The sequence below is a fragment of the Scomber japonicus genome, chromosome 17, assembly GCF_027409825.1.
Source record: "Scomber japonicus isolate fScoJap1 chromosome 17, fScoJap1.pri, whole genome shotgun sequence".
NCBI classification, from domain to species: Eukaryota; Metazoa; Chordata; class Actinopteri; order Scombriformes; family Scombridae; genus Scomber; species Scomber japonicus.
The window spans coordinates 16,549,300-16,577,269 of NC_070594.1; the positions used below are offsets into that span (position 1 = coordinate 16,549,300).

Here is a 27,970-nt window from a genome sequence, read left to right on the forward strand (position 1 = left end):
AAATGGGGGTTAGTGGAATTTCATTTGAAAAACAAATTTAATTCAGCAGTAACCTGGGCCATAGGACCAAGATCATGTCCTCAGTATCTTGGAATATGGGTGTTTTAATGAGCAGAAACATTTTTTTCTGATTCTGATATCATTAATTTGATTACACTCTGTCTTCCTGGAACTAATTACTTGAATATCACTGTTTTCTACAGACCTTCCTCAGATTGAAAGCTTTTAATCAAATACATTTCAAGTCTTAAATCTAAATTGTTTTAAACTAAACATGTTATGACTTCTTTTATATTTGTTTTAGTCTAAATATATTTGGTGTATTATGTCAGCTGAGGCCATTTGGGATCCAATGAATTACAATGGTAAAGTAAATTGATGTAAAGGAGGGTTATGTTGTAATGGGAATTCTTATTATTCATCTTATATGTCAAATGATTAGGTGTGTGTGTGTGTCATAATTTGTGTAACCATGACACCACTTATGTTACATGAAATGCTGATTGAGTGAACATCATGTATGTATGTATGTTATAATCTACTGACTGACCATTGTGCTGATTGTACAACACATTATAACGTGCCTATTCTGCTGACATTGTTCTGATGGTAGAACAAGATCATCCTTTTCACAAGATAATGTATTGTATATAATCTGACAACTTCCCCTGCTCTGGGTTCATTCTTGCCATCTCACACTTGAGACAGCAAAGAGTCCGTCTGCAGGCGACCAAATAAACTCTCAGAAAGACAACGAAAGACTTTGTGCTCTTTAATAGAAAATTGCCAGAACAATGTCAAACATAGTGGATCAGGCAGTGAAACAGCATTTGAACAATTGTATAGCATCATAAAATTGGCAGAATATACTGTGTATTTTAACGTTTAAATATATAGATAATGTGAAAAGTAGATTTACACACATCATTGTGCAGTCAAAAAGGGGTGGTGAGGGACTCCTGACCCTCGTAGTAGTGCTGGCCCCGGCCCTGGCAGCAGCAGCATGTTTTTCCAGAAACAGTCGCCCCCTTTAATAGAACACACTAAGCTTTTTTTTTTTTATTATTGGAACTACTCCTGAGAAAATAGTTCTTTCATTAAATTTGACAGCTTTGGTGCACTTTATTTTATTTCATTTTATCTATTTATTTTAATTTGGTTGAGCTGGCCAAAAACCTACAGTGTGTTTCAAAGAAAGAGAAAATCCTGTTCACATGATTGAAATGTTTTGCTCATTTGTTTTATTTTCCTTTTTGTTGGAATAAAGAAGGACCATCAGTAAAAGTAGAACAGGTACAAAGATAATAGGACATGATAGATAGATAGATAGATAGATAGATAGATAGATAGATAGATAGATAGATAGATAGATAGATAGATAGATAGATAGATAGATAGATAGTGAGTGAGTGAGTGCATATTGTTTTTGCTCTGATAGGATAAATAAAACTATGAGCACGTCATTTGGGCCAAACTATTAATAAGAATGTCATTTTAGTATCCCCCTCCCTCCCCTCTGAACCCCATTACTCCTTTGGACACTTGCCCAATAGTGTCCGCATGGCAGCTGGACGCATGCGCAGCAGCGCGGTCCTCAATAATGAAGTTGAGTCTAATGCCACTGAACAGCCTGGTGCTCAAACTTAAGACGCGAACTGAAAATAATGGTGTTTCCCGCAGAAGTGGGCAGCCCGGTCACCGAAATTGAGTCCCAGGACTTGGGTTTGACTTTGTAAATTTGTCCGCTCGAGTCAAGACAACTCTTCGGGTTCGTTTTTGGACTCTTACTGGCTATGGCCAGCAGTGGCTGAAGTGTTTTGATCCAGTCAGTGACAGCCTGCAAACAGCAGGGAGAGCTGTGCAGCGACCGCACTGCATTTGATTATGAGCGTTTGCAAGATTTGAAGGAAAACTGGGAGCTGATTTCTTTCTTTCTGTGAAAATAATTTGAACACAGGTATGTTGACTTTTTAATTTAATGAATTTATTATTATTATTATTATTTTGTTTCAGACATTTAGCCAACAGAAAAGTTGTTTTATTCTGCCAAATAGGTTATCAGGTCAGTGACAGATCAGGTGGCTGAAATTTGAGGACTATTACAGATAACTTTATTAGCTTTGATTCAGTTTGATGCATTCAGGGAATTCTTACAAATAACTAACAAAGCATATTTTAAAACATCCCCCAGTCTACAATGACTTGTCTCTAACAACTAATTATTAACAGGTTGATTTTCAATTTATAATTTACACACATTTATTTGCGTAAACTGTTGTAATTTAATGTCCTTTTCTTTTCCCCGTTTTTTTTTTCAAAAGAGACTACATGTAGCTAGCTATAATTGTCATATTTTAAGTTTGTGCATTTTTCATTTGAGTCAGTGTGGGATGAGCCCAAATTTCATCACTTCCCGAGACCTCGGCAGGTTAAACCTAATCAGTCTTTACGCACCGTTTACAGATTAATACAAATATATTTTAACAGTAAATGAACAAGAATTTAAACAGAGACTCTTCTGACAAACTGATGTTATATCTGTGTTTTGTTTTTTTTCTATAAAAAACGTTAAATAGATTTGAGGAAAATAGATGAGTTTGTATTTGGCAGTTATTTGCCACATAAAGAACACTGAATGCAGGTCAGTGTGGTCTCAACATCTCCGTATTGGGACTTCATCAGTGGACACATGGAGGAGTTTTTCCCCCTTTGCAGCTGCTGCTGCTGCATCCTTCGCCGCGTCCACCGTTTCTCCCGATCTCCCCTCTCATCCCACGTGGAGTTTGTGTTTATATTTGATATGTAGGAAATGGGAATCTTATACCACGGCCGGGCTGTAAGGGCTTGAATAGGCACTGGCTATTGGCCTGCAACTAACGACATGACAAGTTATGCACGCCGACTCAAAATCTGATAGGCCTACTGCCCCGTAATCCATACAGATTAGATTTCACATTAAGGTCTCATACTTAACCAACACGCATTAATGCGCAAGAGATGGATGGGGTCTGGATCGTGGAGATTCCAGGAAAGTCCTGCACATCTGAAACAAATGTTCTGGCCTTTTAAAAAATGAATTAACTGAGCTATTTAGAATATATACCACGAATGTAATTTGAAGTTTTGCATTATGAGGAAGGGAAATATGCCTTTATTGTCATCAGTTTATGATAAAGCGTATTTTTATCATGGTTACTCCTTTTTGTTTTGTTCCTTTGTCTATTTTTTTCTGATGTGATAAATACTGGAATTACTTGTGTTCAATAAGACTGAACTGAAAAATGTTCTCTATACTGATGGATGCAGTAGTCTACATTAAAATATTTAAGCAAGTTCATCACTGTTCGCCAATAATAAAGCAACACCTTCACACACACACAGACAGACAGTGATTCTATTAATTTTTCATTTACTCTTTTTGATGTTTTTTTTTTCTTTTCTTTATTATTATTTTTTTAATATATAGATTTGGTAAAATATTAAGCCTAAATAAGGTTCGTGAAAATTGTATTATTTGAATCCCATAATTAACAATAACGCGGCTCAATTAAGATATTCAAGCTGGTGCCAAACTGCACTGCACAACGGCTCATAGAGAATAAGCGAAATTGTGTGATTAAAAAAACACGTTTTGGCAGGTGATTCCTTGACTGACTTTAGAAATGAAGTGTCTTTAAAAAAAAATCTATTCATGCATATAAAAAAAAAAAAACAGATTGCTACGTCAATATAGTTTCAGTCGAACTGTGACTTTTCACTACAACCTCTCCAGCCAGCAGTCTGCGGTTTGTTCAACATTCTCCTCCTCTTCGGCTTTTATAGCGTGAAATTACCACATTGTGGCTGTGCAGTCCACTCTCTAATCCTCCGCTGTCCCATATGTGTTTCTTATGTCGCTGTCAATAGCCATAGTGAGAAATATAATTCTCTTCTGGGCCGCTGAAGGAAATGGCAGTCATTATTGATTCCCTTCAGTGTCAGGTTAACTGGCCTACTGGATGGTTGTAAGGCCATGCAAAGTAGTCATGTGTGGGAAGATACAAAAATAACAGCAATTAACAAAATGTAAGTATATTTAAAAACAGAAATGTGTACTTTTTAAAGACTTATTCTAAGCTGCAATACTTTGATACTCCCTGTGTGTATCAAAATGTGCCATTAATGTATAAATCTATCATTTTAATATGCCCCAAAACATAGCCAAACATTTCAACTGCTCATAAAACAAATTTTAGTTTATTTGAGTTTACTGCCCACTACATCCATGATTGAAGAGAATAAACATGGAGAGAGAGAGAGAGAGAGAGAGAGAGAGAGAGAGAGAGAGAGAGAGAGTCTGTCCTCCACAAAGGTGAGAGAGAGGGAGAGGAGTGGAGGGGTGGAAGTGGGGGGAGTGGGGAGGGAGGAGGGTGGTGTGTGTGTGTGTGTGTGTGTGTGTGTGTGTGTGTGTGCGTGTGTGTGTGTGTGCGTGTGGGAGGCTCAGGCACAAATCAATTCACCTGAGAGACGCATTATTGTCTTTGGTTTCAGGCGAGGAGGAGCTGAATGCTATGAAAAATTAAAAGGATGCCAGTTAGTTTAAAGGATCGAGCCAGAAAACTCAGCAACGCACGAGCACACAAGCACACACACACACACACACACACACACACACACACACACAAACACCAGTATAGGATATGTGTTTTCTTTAAAGGATATCTACTTTATGTTGCACATTTCATATAATGTAACTCATGCACTATGTGGTATGGGGCACACTTTGGATAGCACTGTCATTTAAAACAGTGATCAGTCAGTTAAGTGTGTAAGCTCTATTCCTTTGTTTTTTGTATCACATGCAACACACACACACACACACACACACACACTGTAAAGTATGCACTTTGATAACGTTGATTTCTTCTCTTTTCGGTGCTCAAGTAGGCTCGAATTTGACACACACAAATTCCAAAGAAGAACAAATCATTCACTTAGCTGAACATACTGTATACCACAATGACTTGATTACATAGTGCAGAAAAGAAAGCATGCTTGAATTGGATCAAAGCACAGGTGCAGAGAAAGGCTTGTAAGCTGGAATGAAATCAAGCTAAAGCATGTATTTTTAAAACTAATGATTTTCTTAAAATATGATTCACCATCACTCCTCACTCCAAGTTTGCTGGGAACCACACATCTAATGACAGGGAGGGACTTTTGCATGTGTGCGTGTCTTTGCACCTTATCCTTTTGCTCAGCTGTCAAACTTTTCCAACCGCCTTTGCACAATATAGCAGAGAGCAGCCATTTTGTGCTGTGCTGTTGGGATGATGGCATTGTTTTCCATTCTTTCAGTTGACCTTTTTGTCGCAGCGCACGATGGTAGCAAAAAAAAATTCTGTCTTTTCATTTTTACACAACATCCTTATTGCAACACCACATCTTATCACTTGCAAGTTTCAGACAATCATCTCAGCCTCACAGTCCCTCCTGATTCCTGCACCAACCTGTCTCCTGTCTGGTATTAATAGGGTCACTCACTGTCTTCGCATGCTAGCCAGCCACTGTGTCTGTGGTCCAGAGCCAGCCAACCAGCCATATCATTTACACTTCTCCATTTTCATTGTTGATATTTACTTCTGCAATTATCTCTCCACTTCACCCTCGGCTGAAGATGATATGCTGAAGTTAACGTTGCCGCTTCCCTCCTTCAGTCTCTTGTTGCTCACACATAAACACACTGACATAGGGGTCTAACAGACAGACACACACAGACATGAAAAACAAAAGGAATTCATACAGTGTGGTGGTTGGTTTCATCCACAATATATCATTTATTACATTTAGCAAACCCTCAAACTGCTGGTGGTTTCCATCAACGCAGTGTAAGCAGAGCTCATCATTTACTATTAAACCTGTGCACAGGTAAATAGAAACAGGTGATGATTTCATTTTATATTCACTTACACACATTTTATTGTCTCATTTTTGCCCCTGTAGTGTGTGGCGGATCACAACGTAAGAAGCCATGGAGGCCTCACAGGACCTCAACGAACAGATGGTGAGTTAAAGGCTACTGTATGCATGTGAGTGTGTGTGTGTGTGTGTGTGTGTGTGGGTGGGTGGGTGACTTTACCTTGTATTGACCACACAAGTATGAGGTATTGGAGCAACGGAGAGATGTGTGTGTGTGTATGTGTGCGGGTGCGGGTGCGCGTGTGTGTTTGTGTGTGTGTGCGCGCGCTAACACACAGCAGATGTGGTTCAGTGACTGTACAGTAACCATATGGCAGCAGTCTGAGTGAATTCATTAGAAACAATGTTGGACACAGACATCAATTTTGGAAGTGTGTGTGTGTGTGTGTGTGTGTGTGAATTTTGTAAGCATATGAATGTATGTAATACAAGTGAATCCACACGCATTTCAATTAAACAAAATTGTTTTTATCTGCATCATATCTTTTAGACCTCACTCACGCACACACACACACTCACACCCACACACACACAGACACACACACACACTGAGCCTGAGGGTTTGTTAGTGTCTCAGCACAGCGGGCTACCTCTGCGTCACATCAGTGCAGCGTCCTAGTTCTGCTTGTTTAAAGATCAGGCTGTATTGTTGGGAAAATGATTTTGGCGGCGAGCGAGGTCCACTCGCATTTCAAAGTCGTTAGTCAGCCACCAGAACAGGTGTAATTTCATCTCCTCCTCCTCCTCCTCCTCCATCATGCCTCGTTCTCTCTCCCTCTCTCCCTCTGACCTGCCAGCCTCGACAGTAATAATAGCGCAAAGTGGGACAGAGCACATGAAGTATGTTGTTTTTCCCCCACTTTTTGTGTTGCTCTGTCAGACTCGCCCTGGCTTAGATTACGGGCTGACCCCAGTGGAGTACTGTCACTCACACATACAGTACACACACAAAACACAAACACAGGAATAAAAAAAAGAAGACAGAAAGAGAAGGAAGTAAAGAAAGAGAGAGAGTAGCATCCATCTTGTCTTGCTGCCATCCAAAATATCAAATATTGATGTCCATATTCCACAATTACTTCACCTGCTTTAAATAGGGCAGTGATATCATTTATAATGTGAATTTGAGCTGCAGCTCAAAGACATTGATTAATTGTTGAGGTTGGAAATGAGACCTCAGAGCGTGGACAGAGATTTTAATCATACCACACAGAGCTGAAGGCTTGTAGAGCTGAGATTTGTGACTGTTGGGAATGTTTGGTCTTTTTGTTTTTGCTTCAAAACAGGAATAGTTTATAAACTGTTTATATGCATGAATTAAAGATTTTTTTGTGTGGTTATAGATTGAACTTTTCAATTAGTATGTCAGTATCATTTCAAATTGTGAGTGTACAGTCTATGATCTATACTCAGCTGCCTGTTAATGGTACATCTAGTTAAAATGAAGAAGCCTTGCAATAAATCCTGACATCATGAAGGTTTTAATGTCCAGCGCTTGCTGGAAATGTTCAACTTTACGGCCATTTTGGAGTCTGTAGTTTGTGGTGCTGTTGAATTATATTGTGTTATTCTGAGATGTGTGTCTAATATTTCTTCTCCCCTCGCTGATATATATGGAGTGGACAAAATTGTGTGTGCATTTCTGTATCATCAGTAATGTGGTAATGTTGGCCCAAGTAAGAGGAAGCTTTCATTTAACTGTCACACGGCCTATAAAATAACCAAAATGAGGAAGATATTCATAAACATTACACATATGTTACAATATAGCTTTGTATACTGAAGGTCTTCCTGTTTGAACATTTTTTAAATTGCTTTTTGTTAGATAAAATAGAAATTTTCATTTGTAGTTTTGTACTTTTTGTCTCATTTTGATTACACCTGAATCTCAAATGACAGCTTTTACAAATTCAATTTGAACCAAACACGAAATTACGAGTGAATTTAATTTCCTCAGAAAGTTTTCCTCTTATTTTTCCATATATTAGCTGAAAATGGCTAATTCTCTCTGAAACAGGCGTGTCTCGGGTGACTAAGAAAACAGCACAGACCTCACACACAAAGTTTCGGGGAGTTGTCTGTTGATACCTGATACTGCCCGTCCCCTTCTACCCTTTAAAGTCCCCCCTTCCATTTACTTCCTCCACCCCGCCCTTTTCCCACCACCTCAATTGCGCGTCATCTGGGTTATGGTCATACGTCCTCACTGGCCGCCTGCCTGCCGAGGGCCAGCCTGCCGTCTGTGGTCCTCGGGGAGCACTGGAAGGAGCCTGAGGCAGCGCCAAAAGTGGTTAGCCTCTTAATGCTACTTTTAGCTTGTTTAACTGTCTCACTCCACCTGTTGTCACATACTTGTTTAGCTGTGGAGAAAAGGTGATAACCATTTTTTAAGTGATACTCTGTGAAATGAGGATGAAGAGACAACTTGTTGTTGTTAATAATGTGTGGAATAAATGTTTTATCATGAATTTAATTAGATTGTAAATCTGTATAAGCAGTCTTTAGTATACACACACAGATATACACACACAAACTCCACACACAGTCCCTCAATGTCTCTTGATCCGACAGAGCCCTGATTGAAGTCTGGTGGAGGAAGCAGGGAGAGACGGGGGAGCAGCGGTGTTTGTGGACCCCAGGGAGCATTGCAGGATTTTAATGCACGGCCACCAGAAGAAAAAAGTGAGAGAGATGGAGGAGGAGGAAAAAAGAGGGGGAAAAAGGTTCTTTTAGCCATAGCCTTTTCCTCTGGTGCACTGGGAGAGGCCCAGAGTATGGCAGCTGTCCCAGTCTGTGAGCGTGTGTGTGAGTGAGACAGAAAGACGGAGTGAGAGAGAGAGAGAGAGAGAGATAGAGAGAGAGGGAGAGAGGGAGAGAGAGAGAGAGGGGGGGAGAGAGGGAGAGAGAGGGAGAGAGAGAGAGAGAGAGAGGGAGAGAGAGAGAGAGAGCATGGACCAAGTTAGAGAAGGAAGGGGGTCAGGTTGCACCCCTCTTTCACCCCTACAACCCCATACAGACACATTCACACAAACTTACATGCAGCAGCAGTAGCTAAATGCGAGCACGGCCCAACCCTGATTGCCAAGATTGCATTGGCGTCATAGACAGTCGTTTCAAAATCTGCCCGGCGACAAGGCATGTGGACGGATCACAGGAGTGTGGAGTGTAACAGCTACCTCCTGGCATCCCTCTAGTAGGCTGGCATCCTCGTTGTGGCACCGAGGTGCACTTCAATTTCAGCTTAGTGTACAGTGATTCTTGTAAGATTTATGTTTAGTTGACAGCTGAGTGTTGCTGAGAGTCTGCCTTTCAGACTTCTAGTCACCGCAGTCTGGGGGAATAAAACATTTAGGACATTTAATATTTTCACGACATAAAAGTCATTATTCTTGATTGAATTATGGCTGATAACTATGGCAAAGGAGAAGCATACAAATTACAAAGGAAGAAAATGTGGTGTGGAGACTGCAGCAAACGCTGTAACTCATCAGGATGATGTTGGTGTCTTTACATCAAAGAAAAACATCAACATTTTGAGATATATGCTTATTCCCTTTTCTTGCTGAGAGTTAGATAGGAAGATTGACACCTCTCTCATGTTTGTCCATTAACTATGAAGCTACATACAGCCAGCAGCTGGTTAGCTTGGCTAAGCATAAAGAGTGGAAGCAAGGGGAAACGACTACCACAACTCACTGTTTTTACCCTTTTTTGGAAAGATAAAGTAAACAAGATGTATCATGTTAGTTAGTGAACTCTACCGGTGCTGGTAAACTGATTTAGTTCCAGTCTTTCCACTTTCCACAGTTCCAGTCTTTGTGCTAATTAAGCTAAGCTAACCGACAACTGGCTGTAGTTTTGTATTTACTGTACAGATATGACAATGCCTTTCCCAAAATGTCAAACCGTTTAATATTTGCAAATGGTGTATTTTGTCCTTTTGCAGAACTATGCTGAATTTTGTGAAACTGAGTCAATACAGCAAATGGACAAAGTAATCCTTCTTTCATGTGAAAGCTTCTCAGTCTTGACTAAGATACTTGGAACAATCAGAGCATCTGCCTTTCCCTAAAAACCCACTCAGTTCTTGCCTTGGGTCAGCCAATACATAACTCATATGTAAGAGTCTGGCTGGCTAAGGAAAGCCAGCTAGGTGTGAGGTCAGCAGGTCACAGACAGCCGCTCAGCCAATCGCAGTCTTACAGAGTCAAACCCCCCAAACAGACTGGAGAATCCATCTAGAAACCCAGAGCAACCAGCGTGGGCTTTCTAGAGGAACGCACCAGACAGGAAACCACACGATATGTGTGCTTGAGTGTCTGCTGTGTGTGTCTGAGTGAGAGTATGTGTGTGTAGGTGTTTCTTTCTCTGTTATACGCATATAGTTTCTGCGGTGGGGGACGGCTGAGGTCATCTAAGTGGAGACTGTCTCATTTTGCGCCCATGCTTGTTTAATAGAAGTCAATCAGGATGCAATGTTTCCTGACGAGAGTTCCGACTGAGTTTCCATGAAAAAGTACGTTATAGCTATATGTTACGTTTCTCTCTATTAAACGTGTTCTACGCGATAGTCATTGAATAGAACTGAAGCCTTCAAGAAACAATACCAGTAATAACAGTGAATTCATCCAAGCACTTAAAAACTCTTTGAAAATGACATTGCATGACCGGTAGTCCTAAGTGAGACATAAAAACACTTTATTCTTTGATCCAGCTTCCATAAATAGTACTCCTGATAGCACAGCCCACCTTTTGTTAAGCCTGCTCCTCTGGCCAAACACTCATCTGCCATTGGTTACAAAAAAGGAGCGTATTTCCTCATTTTGCTGGGAAGGAAATGAAATTGCAACAATTGTGCTTTGGTTACGGAGGAACCTGCCTGCCCTGCCCGCCGCGAGAACTTCCTCTGCTGCTCTGCTGGGAGATTGGATTTCTCTCTCTGCAGCGGAGAATCAGAGAGGTAGCACAGGGGTCGATGAGGCCAGATGGGTTGTGACCTGGGTCTGTATACTTCCTTATACTCCAGACCAGAAATTCAATGAATGATCATTCACATCATTGATTAATTATCTAATTCATCAACTCTTTTAGTACTTATCGTTTGTTTTTCTTCCGTGGGAATCCGTATATTATTTCCCGGTTATGTCTTAGCCTGTAGATTGTTAACCAAGTGTTCTTCTGATATATCATGCTTAATGCCTGACTGAAAACTACATTTCATTTGAGATGATAGTGAATAATGATGAAGCTGAAGTTATAAGACGTCAAAAAATCCCAGTGTGACAACCACATACTCCTCATTTTCTTTGAGCATCAGTCCAGAAACCAAAGATTTAGATCAATTTACAAGAAAAGCAGTAAATTCATAATAATCAATTAATTGACTACTCTAAACCTGCACAAAATCTGTCTTCCAGATATCTGTCTTGATTGAACTTGCCAGGTATCTGGATAACATAATACTCCATTTTTGGTAGTATTCTGCCTTAATTAGAACAAGTGGACTGTTTATGATTCTTGTGCATATGTTTTCAAGAATGTATTTGAGTGCTTTAAAGGTAGGGAGACATAATATTTTTATGGTTTGACTTGTATACTTTGCAGTGTGTTCATTGTTCCAGGATTATTTTTATGATGGGAAGATTGTTGTGAAAAGGACCACAATGACAAAAAGATTGTAGTCAAATGCATCAATACATTACATATCAATACATTACATATTACACATTAATATTCATGTAATTTTTGTGGTAGTATTATCAGTCAGTGAAAGTTTAACATTGTGCTAACATTTGATAGGTGGACAGGATAAGATCAAGAGCTAATATATATTATTTTTAATTTGTGCTAATCTATTAAGACTCCATAATCAAGCAAAACAATAAAGATTTTTTTTCTCCTCGTCCTTGATTCTCTCTCTCTCTTTCTCTCTCTCTCTCTCTCTCTCTCTCTCTCTCTCTCTCTCTCTCTCTCTCTCTCTTTCTCTGTCTGTCTGTCCCACCTTCTTATTCTCCACCGCCTGCCCGCCTCTTCGTCTCCCCCTGTGTCTCTCTGGGCAGAGTGATGATTCAGGGCCTATTGTGAAGGCAGCAATCCGATACAGAGCCAGCTCGAGAGCGGGGGAAAGGTGGACGACGAAGGGAGGGAGGGATAGGGAGAGAGGGGAGCAGAGCAGAGTGGAAGGGGGATAAGAAACAGAAGGGATTATGGGAGTTCTCATAGCCAGGTCCATGCTGTCTGGAGCCTGGGGCGCTTTGGCACCCGTACCTGTCCTCTGCTTTACCTGTTGCTCTCATTCTCTAATTTGGCCTATGCTCTCTCCCTCTTTGTCTACCTTTATCTTTATCTCTCTCACTCCCCCAAGCTCTTCACTGTCCCCTTTTTAGACTCACTGCCCTTCCCTCTTGTCTTTTTTCACACTTACATACATCCTCTTCTCCCTCAATCTGTACTCCTTTTTTCGCAGACATATGGTATTTTGAGTGATTTTATTGGGAAGATGATATGAAGTGTTTCAAGGCTTGGTATGATGGAACAGATTGTGACTTTTCACTCCTGTTCACTCTCCGTGAAGTGTAGGGCAGCAGTAACTTCTAATAATTGGCTGCATATTGAATCTGAGAGCAGATGGCATATGTGTGTGTGAGCATACCTATCTGTCTGCTGGACGTCTCTCCTTCCACGCACACACACACACACACACATACACACACACACACTAACACACACACACACCATTACAGGATATGTGTCTTTTTTGAAGGCTATCTACCTTATGTTGTACCTCTCACATGCACACACACACTCTGATGTCATAAGCAGCATTATTTAACAGGCAGCTGGGAGGCCATTCATCATTTAATTAAAAGCGTCTGAAAGGGATCTGAGGCCTAATGAGATTAGCTTTAATTATTGATGCTGCTGCTGCTGCTGCCACAGACACGCACTTAAACACACAGGCTCACAAACACACACACAAACTCCAGTTGTGACCACCACAGACATTCAGACCATCCTAAATGCAGACAGAGGCACTCAGACTCTGTTTTAACACACACACACACTTGCATGTGCACTTTTACTTTTTTCTAATCTTTGCTCTCTCACGTGATCTTTTTTCATACACATGCACACACACACACAGATCTCATTGATTTCGCTTCACGGTGGGATGTGGAGGTGCTCAGGGAGCTGGGTTGGTGGATTCAGGGGGGAGAAGGCTGTGGTATGGGGACCAGGCGGGGGGTGCGGTAGCTGTGGTCGGGTCAGGGATGGGGGGAGGGTGAGGGGGTGAAGAAGGGCGGTGCAGGAGGGTGGTGTTGTGTTTCTGCAGGTCCCACACAGCAGCAGAGAGGAGCTCTTACTGTTCCAGTCCACTCACTCTACTCTCCATGTCTTTCCTTCATTTACAATAACATGCACTTCATATAAAGTTGGTTCATTTCAAATGCTCTTTTCATTTTTCCAAAATGATATTTAAGTTGGTTAAAATCATTTTATTGGACAATATCATATATAGTCTGTGCTGGCTTGTTGTTCAAACCCAAGACTTGTTTTAAATCAGTGCAGCTGCACATCAAATGGAAATAATCTTTATAACATCATTTTATACACATTTAGCCAAAGTTCAGCTTGATGTACTTGGTATTTTTAGAAGCTTTCACTTTAAGATTAGATTAAAGTGAGTTGAAGTGATGGACAGTGTGCACAATTCTTTATTTCTTTCAATCCTATATACAGGTCACTCAAATCGTATGGTCTTTTTTAATGATGTCTTGAATTTGAGTTAAGATTCAGCAGGTTTGAACAATATTTGGCTGAATTTGCAGTGCTTGGCTTACCTGCACTGCTTGATGTACCGTAAAATTGTTAAAGACTGAGATAGATTTCTTCTAAATATCTAAATCAAGCCTCAACTCAGATTACCATTGTTAACAGACAGGTATGGTTTCAGAGTGAGGACATTGTAACTGTAATATTATATCCTATATACTGTCACAACGTCTACCTTGGTGACTAAGCTCTGATTGCTCATGTACATCATGCAGTATGAAGCTGTGAGTCATTTAGATTATGTATTTAGAAATGTTATTCCTTCCCAAAAGATTGATGAAATATTTTGTCAGAAAATAGTAAAAAAATATTCCCAACACAATTTTCCAAAATCTTATAAGATATCATTATATATATATAAATGTGTGTGTGTGTGTGTGTGTGTGTGTGTGTTTGTGTGTGTCAGTCAGCATCAAGCTAATAAATGAATCTTCAGTTTACTGTAGTGTTCATCTATCCCAGTGCCTGACTTTGTAGCCTCTTGTGTAGATTGCACCTTTAGACATTTTATATTGGGTTGTGTGTTCTTGAGTGTGTTTCTGTCCAACTGACAAGAGTGATGGCCTGTGTGTCGGGGTGTGTGTGTGTGCCTGGTCAACCATGGACTGGTTTAGGTTTCCCCCAGTTGTTTTTTTAATCACTCTCATCAGATTAGCTGAGCAGGGGCAGTAGAGGCCAAACGTTTCACAATTAACAGTGCAGAACCGGCCTGCACACACACACATCCATCAGTGACTTTTCATTTGTCTCCACTGAGTAAAGCTGCATTAAATCATGTCCATGATCCCCTCACTCTCTGAGACAATGAGGAGCCAATTTAAATAGCAGATATGAAGACCACCAGGATGGAGAGGAGGATGGAGAGTCACAGTTCTCCTCTGCTACTCTTCCTCCCCAAACAGTATAAACTGATAAAAGATATAAACACAAGACATTATATTTCAAGATTTATCATCTTCAATTATAACATTATATTAAAGCTCATAATCTGAACACAAGCTCCATTCAGTTGCTGTTGAGGTGCTTCTGACTGTATCATACACATCCACTTTGTCTGCTGTTGTCTGACTTCAGTGGTGTTGTCCATATTAATTTAATTTAAAATCTATATAAATTAATTTTCCTTTCTATGTGTGTTTAATTAAGTGTTTAAAAACTAATTTTCTACAATCAATTTTGACTTTTATTACTCTTGATGATAAATTGATTTCACAAAACTCAGTGAAAGTGCTTATGTAAAATGTTACAAGCCATGATCTTCCCACATATAGAGCAACAGAAGTGTCTGCTGTCCTCATTCATCAGCACTCCTTGGCAGCTACCTGGATTATTAAAGGAATTAAACTCCACCCAAGACAAGTAAATATACAATTTGTATTTGTTCATTTATTATATCAGTTATTATATTACTAAGTCCGACATCGCAATTAAAGTGGCTATTTGCTCTTGGTGTGTCCTCTGCTTCGCCAGGCCCATAGCTGTATTACGTATCGTGTGCTGGCGCCATTAATGCTGTGGTAGTTTCAAACTTTGCACCTGTTGGAGTGAAAGTAGAGATACTTTAGTAAATTAGTAGTGTGTGTTAATCTGGACATTAATTGAGTTTCCTAATATTGATCACACAGACTCGTTTCCAACAATTTTCAAACCTAGAGAAATCCATCATTTTAATCAAGGTAATGGTCTGTTTCATTTGATTGCCTGTCAATGGCATCATATCCCCTTTAACCCCTCGACTACGCACACAAGAGAAACAAGCTAGGCAAACATTAGCAGCAGCTCGGCTCGCAGTCCTTCTTGTACTTCAGTTTAACTAGTGACCATGTACTATGTATTTGTCTCTATGATTTGCCCTAATTTAATATTCTAATACTAGCCTAACCTATCTACCTAGCTAGCCTAATCTAAACCTACACATTTAGACTTCCCATGCTCTTTTTAAATCTGGACTCCTCCGCTGATGTTTGTCAAGGTACCATGTGGAAATTCAATGGCTGCCACAAGTCATTCTTTGGTTCACCTGCCAGTAATGCCAAAGAACTATATTGCCTACAGAAAGGGATTAGTTTGATTACATTTACTCCCAAAGCACCACTTCGTAGAACACTATCCAGTTTTAATAATTCTGTTGTTTGCTACAAAGCATCAGCTTATGATTGCACACTACAACAGCAGTGCCTGTCTGAGTGTTAATAACATCAGCCCCATTAGATGTTGAACATGCAGATGTTTAGAATTCAATCAGGTGTCTGTCCCCTTGTTGGTCTCAAGCTGGCTAACATGGTCACCTTCCACCTAACCAGATACACTAAAGACATGATTGTGACCTATGGTTGTACTGCTGGTTTTAATGATTTTGCAGAGATTATGATCAGAGCTGATCAGATTCTGATTTTGAAAGTGAACATTTCATTGTGAAAACACATATTTCCTGGTATGATGAGCACTATCTGGGATTTCATGTAGAGAACACAACACTAACTCAACTCAACAACAACAAAGTTTTAGTTTGTCCTCTGTCAGCCTATACTTTCACAGAAAAGTACATGGTGACATCTGTTTCCAGTGCTGAGTACCACAGTATCATGTCTGTTTTTTGTCTCCTCTATATCTGCAGACTTGGAATAAACTGTGAGACTCCAGGTCCTCATTGACCATGAAATCAAAAAACTTTCTCTCAATGGTGGCATTCTCTCAGCTGTGAATGAGTTGGTTGAAGCTATCAAAGATGCTTATTCCATCACCTCAGAAATAAGGCTTCAGTACAAAGATGATGACTTTGATGACTTCTATAGATTGAATGATAATGACACGGGCAGAGCAGTGTATGTACCACAAACTATTACACTAATCATTGTCCCCTAAAAGAATAGAATAGAATAGAAAGCTTTATTGTCATTATATTTTGCATATAATGAGATTACATAGGTGCCACTCCATGTGTGGTTTGAAGATCAATAAAAAACATGACAACCAGATAAAAACATGACTCACACGCAACTAAAAAAGATGACATCAAATAAAAGGATGACATAGAATAAAAAGATGTGATGCAGCTATAGTAACATAATGTGGAAGGTATTGCACTTGAATAAAATAAATAGAATAAATAAAAGCAGCGGTCAAGAGTATTACACAGGACTATTGCTTATTTAGAGTTCTTAGAGGGCAGCCCTGACACCTCCTGTGTGCTCTGTATGTGATTTGCACTCTATGGATTCACAGGACAGTGTGACGCTGAGTCATCCTCCCTCAGAAAGGCCAGATCCATGGCCAATATTTTCTGCATTCCAACTTTCTGCCATAACACTGAGCTGGCTTTGAAACAAGGTTATGAGATTTATTTAAGATATGGTACACCACTAACATCACTAAATGTTAAACATGACATTCTGAGAGGTTGCATTGAGTAAATGGAAGGGAATGGGCAGGAGCTCATCTGCTCATCAATGGAACTGCCATGCAACATAAGTGTTGTTTTTTACAGAGGGTTAAGCAGCCGCTACAAGATAATACTGATTTTGTAAGTTTACCCCCTTACAAAGATATGAACAGTCCATAATTTGCAATCGAACTCAGATACACAGGACGCCTCTTCGTCCAATCAGCATACGTTTTTTGAGTACGTAACATAGTGGTCATTTGTTGCCACCCGCCATGAAACGGATTCTCGATTGCTCTGCCTCAACTACCCGGATGTTTGCCTCAACTACCCGGATGTTTGTCACCGAAAATTGAAATTGAATTTTGAGTACTGAATTTGAATTTTGAGAACTGAATGTTCAGTTTCAAACTAATAAATTCAATTTCAAATTATACAAATCAGATTCAGTTTTTCAATGCAATGATTCAAATTGAACAATACAAATTCAAATGATGTGATTCAAATTCAGTTTTTTAATGCAATTATTCAAATTAAGCAATTCAAATTCAAATATATGAAAACACTTTGTACTGTTAATGTTACATAAGTAATACATTAATATATTCAAACTGTCTTTGTCTTTATATTCAAACCCCTTTCTTTCTGTTTATTTGTTGAATCTGTCAATGCTCTTTTGACATTGGTTACACACTCAATTTCTAGACTGTACTAAACTTTTTCACATATCTTCAAACACATATCAGTGAGTTAACCCAACTCAAATGTCTTGACTGTTGCATGTGAACTGTTTTTCACATTTAAAAAATGCATATTAGTAAGTTTATTTATTAAACATGTTTCTTGTTTTTTAGTTTTTAGTAGTATATTGTGGCTTTATTAGAGCTTTTTCTACTGAAAACAATTGCTTACTATGGCTGAAATCGGGATCGTCATGGTTTCAACAATAGCAATGACATGGTTACGGTTAGGGAATAATCATGTTCATTGTTGTCATGAATTGAAAAGAATCCATTGGTGACCCTGTTGAAAACAGGAAACTAACTGTTAGAGAGCTTTGTCCCTTTAACGTATTGTATTGGGGCACTTGCTGAGGGGATTGATTATGTTGTTTTTCTTGGGAAGACCGTCGCCCAACTTCTTATCGTCTATTGTCTCAGGGATTCAGTATATAGGCCATCATCTCTACTATAACTTCAGCTCAACTTTGTCTTTTTTCCTTGCCGTGGGCAATTCGAAGACAAAGGCTCAAAAATGTGATACTTCAGGTGAAGAAGCTGCATGTGTGCTTACATTTCTGTGTCCTTAAAATTCTGAGCTACACTATGCAGTTCTTGGCAAGCCATGTGAGAATAGACAGGTAAAGAGAGAGACACCTAGCTAGAGAGAGAGAGAGAGAGAGAGAGAGAGAGAGAGAGATGTTTTCACCCACCCAACACCACCTCCTCCTCCACCTCTTCCCTGCTCCACAAACTCACCCTGTTCTTCCCTTTCACTCCCTTACTTCTTTTTTTCTTTTATAGCCTTCTACTACACCTGAAAAAAGGGGCATTTTTGGAGGCATAAAGAAAAGGATAGTTTTACACCTCCCCAGGCTGGGGGGGTAGTTAGAGCAGTGGAGGGAGAGAGGGAGGGAGGAGGCTCAGCACAATGTATTTTACATGAAAGGAAGGGGATAGGGTTACCACACCGATAACCACTCATACAAATGGAGAGCTTTGAGGGGACAGGTAAATGGGTGAGGCTGTGTATGTGTGTGTGTGTGTGTGTGTGTGTGTGTGTGTGAGAGAGAGAGAGAGGGAGAGAGAGAGGGAGCGAGAGAGCGAGAGAGAGAGGGAGAGAGAGATAGAGAGAGAGAGAGGGAGAGGGAGAGAGAGAGAGAGAGAGAGAGATAATATGGAGGGCCGATAGAGATGGAGGTTGTGTTTGTGTGGTGAGTAACATCCTTTATGAGTGTGTTTTGTGGTTGACACACACCAGCCGATATTGGCTAGATGATCATATTGCACAGGTGTGTGCGTGTGGATGCCTGTGTTTGTGCTTGCGTGTGTGTGTGTGTGTGTGTGTGTGTGTGTGTGTGTTTGTGCAGTTTTAGAGTTGAAGCAATAGATTAATTGATGAGTAGACTAACCGAAAGTTAAACAGCAACTATTTGAATCATTCATTCATCATTTTACTGGTTCCACCTTCTCAAAAGTTACTATTCATGCAGTATATTGTGAATGTAGGGGTTTCCATGAACACAGATAATATAGGAACAAATGATAAATTGAGAAGAAGTTTTTCGTATCTTCTATTTTACTCATTTTCTGTTTTAGATTTGTCAGTTTAGTTTAGAGTATTCATTTTTATTTATTTGTTCTTAGTCTCACACAATCCATCAGCAGCCATTCTGTATTAGGTACCAACCCTCATGTCATAACGTTGATCCTCATCGGGGAAGTCTCCCTGTTCTCTCCCCCATTTCAGTTTTTCAGTTCTGCCATAACATATATCTCAGTTTTTTGCAGGGTGGGCTTGTATTGTTTGATGGTTTGCTGCAGGACATTTACATATTCCTGGCCCCCTTCACTGCATATGTCAGAGAGGTCACTTTCCACAGAGGTCATTTCTTAACATGTCCAAGGGCAGTACACATACATTATTTATTCACTGTCTTGTTTGGGGTTGGAGACATCTGGACATTATAAAGACGTTTCCTTTTTTAGATTGTTCTGACAGTTTCTTGCGCTAATATGAAGGAGATGGTGATGAGGGTGAACTGACTGAAGACTCTACCATCACTATCTGGTTCAGCACATCTTGAACCCCTTGAAATAGGTCAGAACGTCTGTCTGGTTCACTTGGCTCTGGTTGTGGCAGTGGCTGGTCTGGAAGCATACCTGGAGTTTTGCGTTGACAGACGGCTGGCATTGAGAGGAGATCGAAGTTTCTCTGGAAAGAGAACTGGGGCCATTGATTAGTCCCTCCTTCCTTTTAAACTGATTTTTGTGTCTTTCTCGTTTTTGTTGTGCGTCTCTATATTCTGCCTCCATTTTCCACAGCAAAAAATGCCTTCTAATCCAGCCCTGCTTTCATTTGTTTGTTTGTTTGTTTGTTTGTGCTGTTTTTAAATTATCCTCTGTATGTGTCCTGTCTTTTTACTGTCTATGTGTAATGTAACCATTCTCTCCTGCTACTGCAGAACAAATCTACCTACGGGTATAAATGAAGTCACCTTGAACTTTGAACGTTTTTCCCTTTTTACCATTCACGTTCTTCAAGTCTTACCTGTAATCTCTCAATTGACTCAAACCGAAACTGTCATTTTCAAGGAACCACAGTGTTCAGTCCAAAACTGTAACTGCCTACAAGTCTCTGGTCCTTGTTTATCACTTGTTTTTTTCACACATCCTGATAATTTAGACACTGCGTCCTTCAAATCATTGTCTATAATCATCATAGGCAGTCTCTTTTCATCCCGGTAGTTGTTTATGAGCCTTCCTCAACGGAGGTTGACCTCCGAGGAACTTCTTAATCAGTATCACACCAGCCTTTAGGAGTCACTGTCACTAGCATGATTATTCCCAAACAGAATAAAGATATGTTCTTTGTTTCTCTTTCACACAGGAACATACTGTTGTGATGCACACATATGATTTCTATGACTAAGCATTTTAACCTTTCGCAAGTTTACACAAGCATTAATAATAACAATAATAATTAAATATTCATACAATTATTCCCTTCACAGTTACTTAACTCAAAAACACAGGGGCCACTAGTGCAGCTGTAAAGGTTAACTGCAACATCCCTGGTCCAGTTGAGGAATCTCTCTCGTTCATCTCTCTCTACTATCTTCAATGAAGGCTTTAAAATGACCAAAAAAATAAATTAAAATAATCTACAACAAATGTAAAGTCATGGAAATGCTGATAGAATCAAATAAATAATAATGTAAAAGAATGTTTGGAGATACATTTTTAGCAAGCCCAACAATCCTAAATTCAAAATTAATGAAAAGAACCAACAACATGATAAAAGAGATAAAGAAGAGAACAGACTGTCTCTGTCTGCCTCACTGTCTGCAAAGGGAGAGATAAACTACTGTTGTTCCACTTGAAGAACAAAGTTGTTCTCAAAGGAGCGAAGCACCTCTGTCAGACAATTAAAACACTCCTTAATGTCAACAAAAACCAAAGAGAGTTCTGTCAGTTAGCCATATAATATATTACCCGCTTCTTTTGCCCATGCCACACCACTGTTTTGTTTCTTCTCTTCTTTTTTTGTATTCCATCAGGCGTGTTTTAGGACGCCTCCCTCGCTCCCTTCTCCACTTGCTGTGAAAATATTTCATCGGGGATGTTTTTGGACAACCCCCTCCCAATGGGGTCCTGCCTTGCTAATAATAAAGTGCTTGAGTTGTCAAGCGCTTCGGCAACACCCTAATCTGTTCTGACAGCTAGTCCTCCACATACACTTTCAAACGTCCAGCACGCGCACGACTGCATGTTGGTGTGCATGTATAACACATTTTCAACAGACATTTGCTCTGATGTATGCACAGGGGTCCACAGGCAGTCTATCAATCAAGGTGTTTATTGGGGCAGGGGGATAAATGCTGTGGGACACGGCCGCATACTGTCACCATGGTGACCGAGCTAAAGGTGGCTGGTGCACAGTTGGAAACGGTTGCCCTGTTCCAAATTGGTCCCCTGGCCTGTTTGCATTCCCTATACTGAGTCTTCTTCCTTGTTCTCTTCGGCCTTGTAGATGCACAGTAACTTTTAGACTTTGAAATTGTATTCGTGTAGCACATTTCAGCATAAGTAAAGTCACACACCTGATATATTTTCAGCTTGCTTTTAAATGTAGACACAATTAAAGGGTGAGTACCTTTTAAAATCCTGCCATGCTGATACTCTTGGTTTTATTTGCCAAGGTTTTGAAATTTCTTGAGGTCAATGGACTTTCATTTAAAGAGGGAATAACAAGCATATTTCAAGGTCTATATTTTTACAATACTACAACTATATTTTTATTCTGGGGTTCTACGGGTATATCTTTGCATAATTTAAAGTTCATCTTACACTAGCGCTTTATGCAGCCCCTCAGTTCAGCCTCTGTCTTACACAGGCTGTTCTAGCTCCTGACTCTCAGCTCATCGGGTCTTAAATCCACACATTCTACACACTGGCTCTAGAGAAGGCCTTTTTGCTTATTTTGCAAGTTTCACAGCCACCATAGGTTCATCTACATGCCTGGAAGAGGAGGGCAATCTGCAACCTTAGTACTAAATACAGCTACAAACTACTAAATCCTACGCACTAATCCCTTATATGTAGTTTCACAAGCTGCGAGCACCACAAAAAAACATTTCCCTTCACCTCTATTGTATTTTGTGGAGGCAGAAATCTCAGAAACAGATAAATGAAAAGCTGGAAGAGTAAAATCTAACATCTCTACATGAGTAGTTGTCACTATACATAAGCAAGCTTTTTGTTGCTATTGCTTTTTTCCTTTTGAATTTTGACCCTAAAATGTGATTAGTGAGGTGAAATACTGTTGAAATCAGAAATTGGAGCTGGCCTGGTTTAAGCGTGCGTATTAGTGTGTGATCATTTAATGTTGTATGTGTGTATATGTGTGCGTGTGTGGGTGTACGCCTCCCCAGATAACACCTTGACGACCATAGTGAAAGAGTGCCATCTTCAGACAGAGGCAGCTGAGGGAGAGGGGGACAGAGAAAGAGAGAAATAGTGTAGGTGTGTGTGTGTGTCTGTGTGTGTCTGCGTGTGTCAGCGTGTGTCTGTGTGCGTTTGTAGCCACCAAGGTGATACTAGACCCCCATCCACCCCTCCAACTCATGACACATATGAGACACACGTGTAGCCCGTGTGGTTTCAATTAAGCACAGACTGGTTGTATGTGTGTGTTTCATGCACTCAGGTGTACACGCAAGACTTTGTGCAGTGTGGGTGAGATGGAGGGGTGGTGGCGTGTGTCTAAGGGAGGAGGGGGGTCAATTGCATGGTGTGAAGTTTATGGTCTGGCCTGTACTTTCTACTGCACAGCAAGACATTGACATCACATCCACACCACATCTCCATTTACTGTTTTAGCTTTGTGGAAGTAATCAGGCTGCCATCAGTAGGATTTACTCCAAGAAGAAGTAAAATTATATACACGGATGTTTTTGATTTTAGGTGTTCAGACTCTTCAGAGAGTTATGTATTGTATTTGAATTGTTTAGCAACACTTTCATACACAGTTACAGTACAATGTGGAATTCTGCTTAAGACCTCAACACAAAAAATGCAAGTTATATTTTAAAAGTTCCCCGGTTTGAAATGTATGCTTGAGTGACTCTGTAGTGAGTGACAGCCGAGAGAGAGAAAAGAGAGCTAGAGAGGGGGGAGGAGGAGGAGGAGGTGGAGGAGGAGGAGGAGAAGCGAAAAAGAGGAGGAGGAGGCAGAGGAGGAGGGAAACAGGACAAGCGAAATGTTCCCCATTACTGGAGTCAAGGAAGACAGGAGCTGTGCATGGATTGGCCTTAGAGACGGAGAGATAGAGAGAAAGAGAAAAGTGTAGCTCAAATGCAGTTTATCTCCCTCCTCCAGCTGCTACATGATTATACCAAGTAAAAGAGACAGACACAAAGAGAGAGAGAGAGTGCATTTTCTCCTGTAGAGCAAAAACAAGAAAAACGTGACACCTGGAGTACGAAGTGAGAGCAGGTAGATAGAGACAAGTTTAACTGTGTTTGAGTTGAATGACTGTGTGTGTGAGGGCTGCAAACCTGTGTCTGAAGGGAAGCTGGTGGATCGTACGGCTCTGTAATGCTTTGTGGAAGTAAAGGACTGCTAAGTGACCTGATTACACCCTGAGGTAAGAATGGCTGTGTGTGTGCGTTTGTGTTTTATGTTCAAACTAGTTTTTTACTCTAATTTTGATATATTTATTTGTAGTGGTCACACTTAAATTACTCAACCCTGCTGTATATAAAAGCAAGATAGGAATTGCTATTTAATATCTGATGTAGCAATAATATGGCTAAATAGGTGCAATATTCAGAGGATTTAAAATAAAAGGACGTTTAGTATGTTAAGGTGACAGCATTGAAATTTATTTGAGTTAAATTAATTAATCAATTGCACGTAAATTAAAGACTATATTTTTTCTTATTTTTGCTTTGGCTTTATATTTTTTAAATTCTACTTCTTAATTGTCGTTAATTATTATTGCAGCATTTTAGGTTTGATGCATGATTACAGCTCTGTTAATTAATTTATCCAGCAAAATATCTTCTCATCTAGTTAAAACATTTGAACTAAGTGAAATTATTTATAGCAGAGAGATTATTTAATAAATATATTTTTATATCATTAATTAAAATGATCATTTTGTACTACAGTAAAAAAAAAAATAGTATATTTGATTTTCTTCTGCTATTACAGACCCTTTGTGTGTGTGTGTGTGTGTATGTGTGTGTGTGTGTGTGTGTGTGTGTGTGTGTGTGTGTGTGTGTGTGTGTGTGCTCTCTATGTATGGTATCGGATGTCCCGTTGCAGATGGGTTGGGTTATTACCAGAAACACATAGTGCTATTCTTCTTTCTCTCTCCCCCTCTCTCTCTCTCTGTTTTTCTCTTCCTCTGCAAAGTTTTCATAGTTTGCCAGAAACAATAATACAAACATTGTTGAAACAGCTTTTGTGATTTTATATACTCTTTATTAAGCTTGTTACAAACAAAAGCAGAACAAAAAAAGGAACACCACAAAAAAACTAAACTAGGACTGTTTCTACTTATTTATGATTCACACCTACTGCTTCTCATTATTGCCGTTCAGGCTCAAATTAGGCCTCACGAAGATGGTAAATATCATTAGTCAGCAACAACACTTACATAGCAGTGTGCGATTCCATTAAATAAACTATTGTTATTAGTGCTAATTACCTGGGGTACCTGTATTTATCCCTCAGGGAGTCCCCCGTAGCAGAGCAGGTTGTGTTCCAGACCGGTCACCCGGCCAACCAGGTCAAAGGTTGCCTTTTTAAGTGGCTCAGATGACACAAATGGGTCCTTCAGGCATCATGGCCACCTAACAGTTTGCTTAGAGGCCCTTCGTTCTGGTACTGGAGCTGAAATTGGGTGTGTTTTACTGTGGGATGGGGAAAGTAGACTTATTCTTTCCTTATAATCTCATTGGAATAGTAAGCGCTTGCATTTTTGTAGGTTTATCGCATGACAGGTTTTTGTTAGTTTTAAGTGATGTCACAATGAAAAGAAGGCTCTCTCTCTCAATTGGATTATAAACATTTTGTGGTAAAAGTGGCTACTAATGAAATTTTAAACAAGTCAACAAAGGATTTGATAACTGAATAGGAAAAAATGTATCTGATCATTTTCATACATCAAAAAGAAATGATTATAATGCTCAAGATGGAAAGACAGTTAAATCAAATAAATATACAGAATTATACTGAATGTGTGGCAAGACAAAAAAACATAAAAGTGTTGAGATACTGAGAGAGGTGAGGGACTCAGACAGAGAGGTCATCAGTAAGAGAAAGTGTGCATGGATAAAGCACAATGATAAAAGCTTTTCAGGATCAAAGCCAGCGTGTGCTTGTGTTTTCACAGATCATGTTGAGACAGACACAGTCAGGGTTTATGTGTTTCCGTGTGTGTGTGTATGTGTGTGCGTGTGCATTCACATGCAGGCTGTACGTACGTCCACGTTTGTATGTAGCCCTGCGTGTGCGTTACATGTGGATTGCAGTTTCTCACGGCCATGCTGTTGATGTCGTGACTGACAGCCTTGTTAAATTTCAGTAAAGCATGAAACGTGACATGAAAGTGGCTTGTGTGCGTGTGTGTACGTGTGTGAGTGAGTGTGTATGTGTATGTAAAGTGATCCATACGAGGGCACTAGCTAACCTTTGAACCCTGTCTTAAACAGCTAAGTGCTGCTTCTTATTCGCTCTCAGCAGGATCCTCTAATCAGAACCATAACACCACTACATAGTGCTCTATACACACACACACACACACACACACACACAGAAATGTCCTAGTTTCCAAATACCTGGAGTTTAGTGTCTGCTTGGCCAAGCACTTTCTCTGTATACTTACCTGTGATTGCGATAATTTGCAAATGGCTCGAATATATGATGCCTGGATGAATTTGACCATGTGAATGCGTATTTCCATGTGTGAGTGTGTGTTTGGCACCTCGCGCGTGCCCTACAACTCGGCAGTGTGTTGACACAGTGATTATAGGGCAGCTGGTACACATTGGCTCTTGCTCCGCCCTGCATTTACTGTTCTAATTAGTTCCTGTTCCAAATAAGAGAGAGGAATTTTAATAGAGAACCGCTGGTCTGCCGTCTAGCTCCGCATACCCTCACACACACAGCAACACACATGAAACCAGTCTGTATGTGAATGCGGGGAGCTGCGGTGGAAAGGCGCAGAAGCCCAAGAGTGTTTTCTTAAAAAAAAAAAAAAATCAATGATGAAGGAAAAGTTCCAGCACACAATGATTGACATGACCACATGTCTGAGTTAACCCCCAAAGTCAAGTCTCGATTTAGTGTCAATGCTGACCTGTTTAAGGGTGAAGAGTGAGCCCTCTGACCTAACATGACCCCGCCATGACCTTTCAAGTCTTTAAGGGTTAAGGAAGGGGCTTGAGCATAGGATGGAGTGGGGTCACGGGTGAACAAGAGAAAGTTAATATCTGTCACTTACATGCCAGTTACCACTTCTTTCACGGTGGTGGGTACAAACAGGAACACGAGGTCTCAATTTATCATATTTGTATTTTAATAAGATTGAAGTATAAAAAAAACTAAGTAAAATTGAACATGTTGCAATTTCTGGAGCAGGAATTTATTTTGTTTTGATTCACAACAGTTCAGGATACTAATATAATTATCCTGATTCATAAACACCGGTTTATGAGACAGGTTTATGACACACTAAACAGTGGTTCTTACGAATATGTGTGTAATGTAGTGTGCAGTTGCATGTTTAGTAACATTTCCTCTGCTCTGGTTTCCCTGCAGGTGAAGAAATCACACAGTGACTCTCATGTTCCAGACCTTTCTGACACCAGGTACACACACGTGTCTGTTTGCATAATGTGACAAACAATATTAGGTTTTTCAGAGCTCTGTGTGTGTGTGTGTGTGTGTGTGTGTGTGTGTGTGTGTGTGTTGGTTTTACAGATATGTGTGTGTGTGTGTGTCCTAGTTATCTAGTCATGGTGCAGAGAGGTGAGGTTTCACTGCAGTTGCGAGCTGTGATGAGGTCAACAACACCTTCCGAAGACCTTAGTGCACGAAACACATACACACTCACACAAAATAGTAATTGGTTTACACAACTTATTTAGATTGAAATGATAAGCCCATTACCCAATCGGTTGATTGACATTTAAATATATATTTTGATAATCAATAAAAAGTTTATGTCATTTTTCAAGCAAAAGTAGTGAAAAATAGCAAACTACTGATAATTGAGATACTGGTTTCTCAATTAAGAGGATTTTTCCATTTGTCTTTGCCATCTTTCTTTGTGGACTGCATATATTTGGGTTATGGACTTACACCACTGAAAAAAACAAAATATTTAAAGACATCATTTACATTTCATATAGTAAACATAATCAATCATTAGTTGCAGGATATTATACTGTGTATATATTATATTTATTTTACACGATCAGAAGTATAAATATCATTAAAACAGCTTACCTACTGTATAAACTTACACCATGTGTTGCAATAAGATGCAGCATATTCTTCAATGACC

The 27,970-nt window shown here is 39.8% G+C and overlaps 1 long non-coding RNA gene across 1 annotated transcript; it reads left to right on the top strand.

The window, feature by feature from the left end:
• The first annotated feature begins 1,912 nt into the window (after positions 1-1,912).
• On the top strand, positions 1,913-27,256 carry LOC128377392 (uncharacterized). Its single transcript, XR_008323315.1, has 3 exons — positions 1,913-1,957; positions 5,983-6,043; positions 27,223-27,256. It is a non-coding gene; the product is annotated as an uncharacterized LOC128377392 (long non-coding RNA).
• Positions 27,257-27,970: the final 714 nt, after the last annotated feature.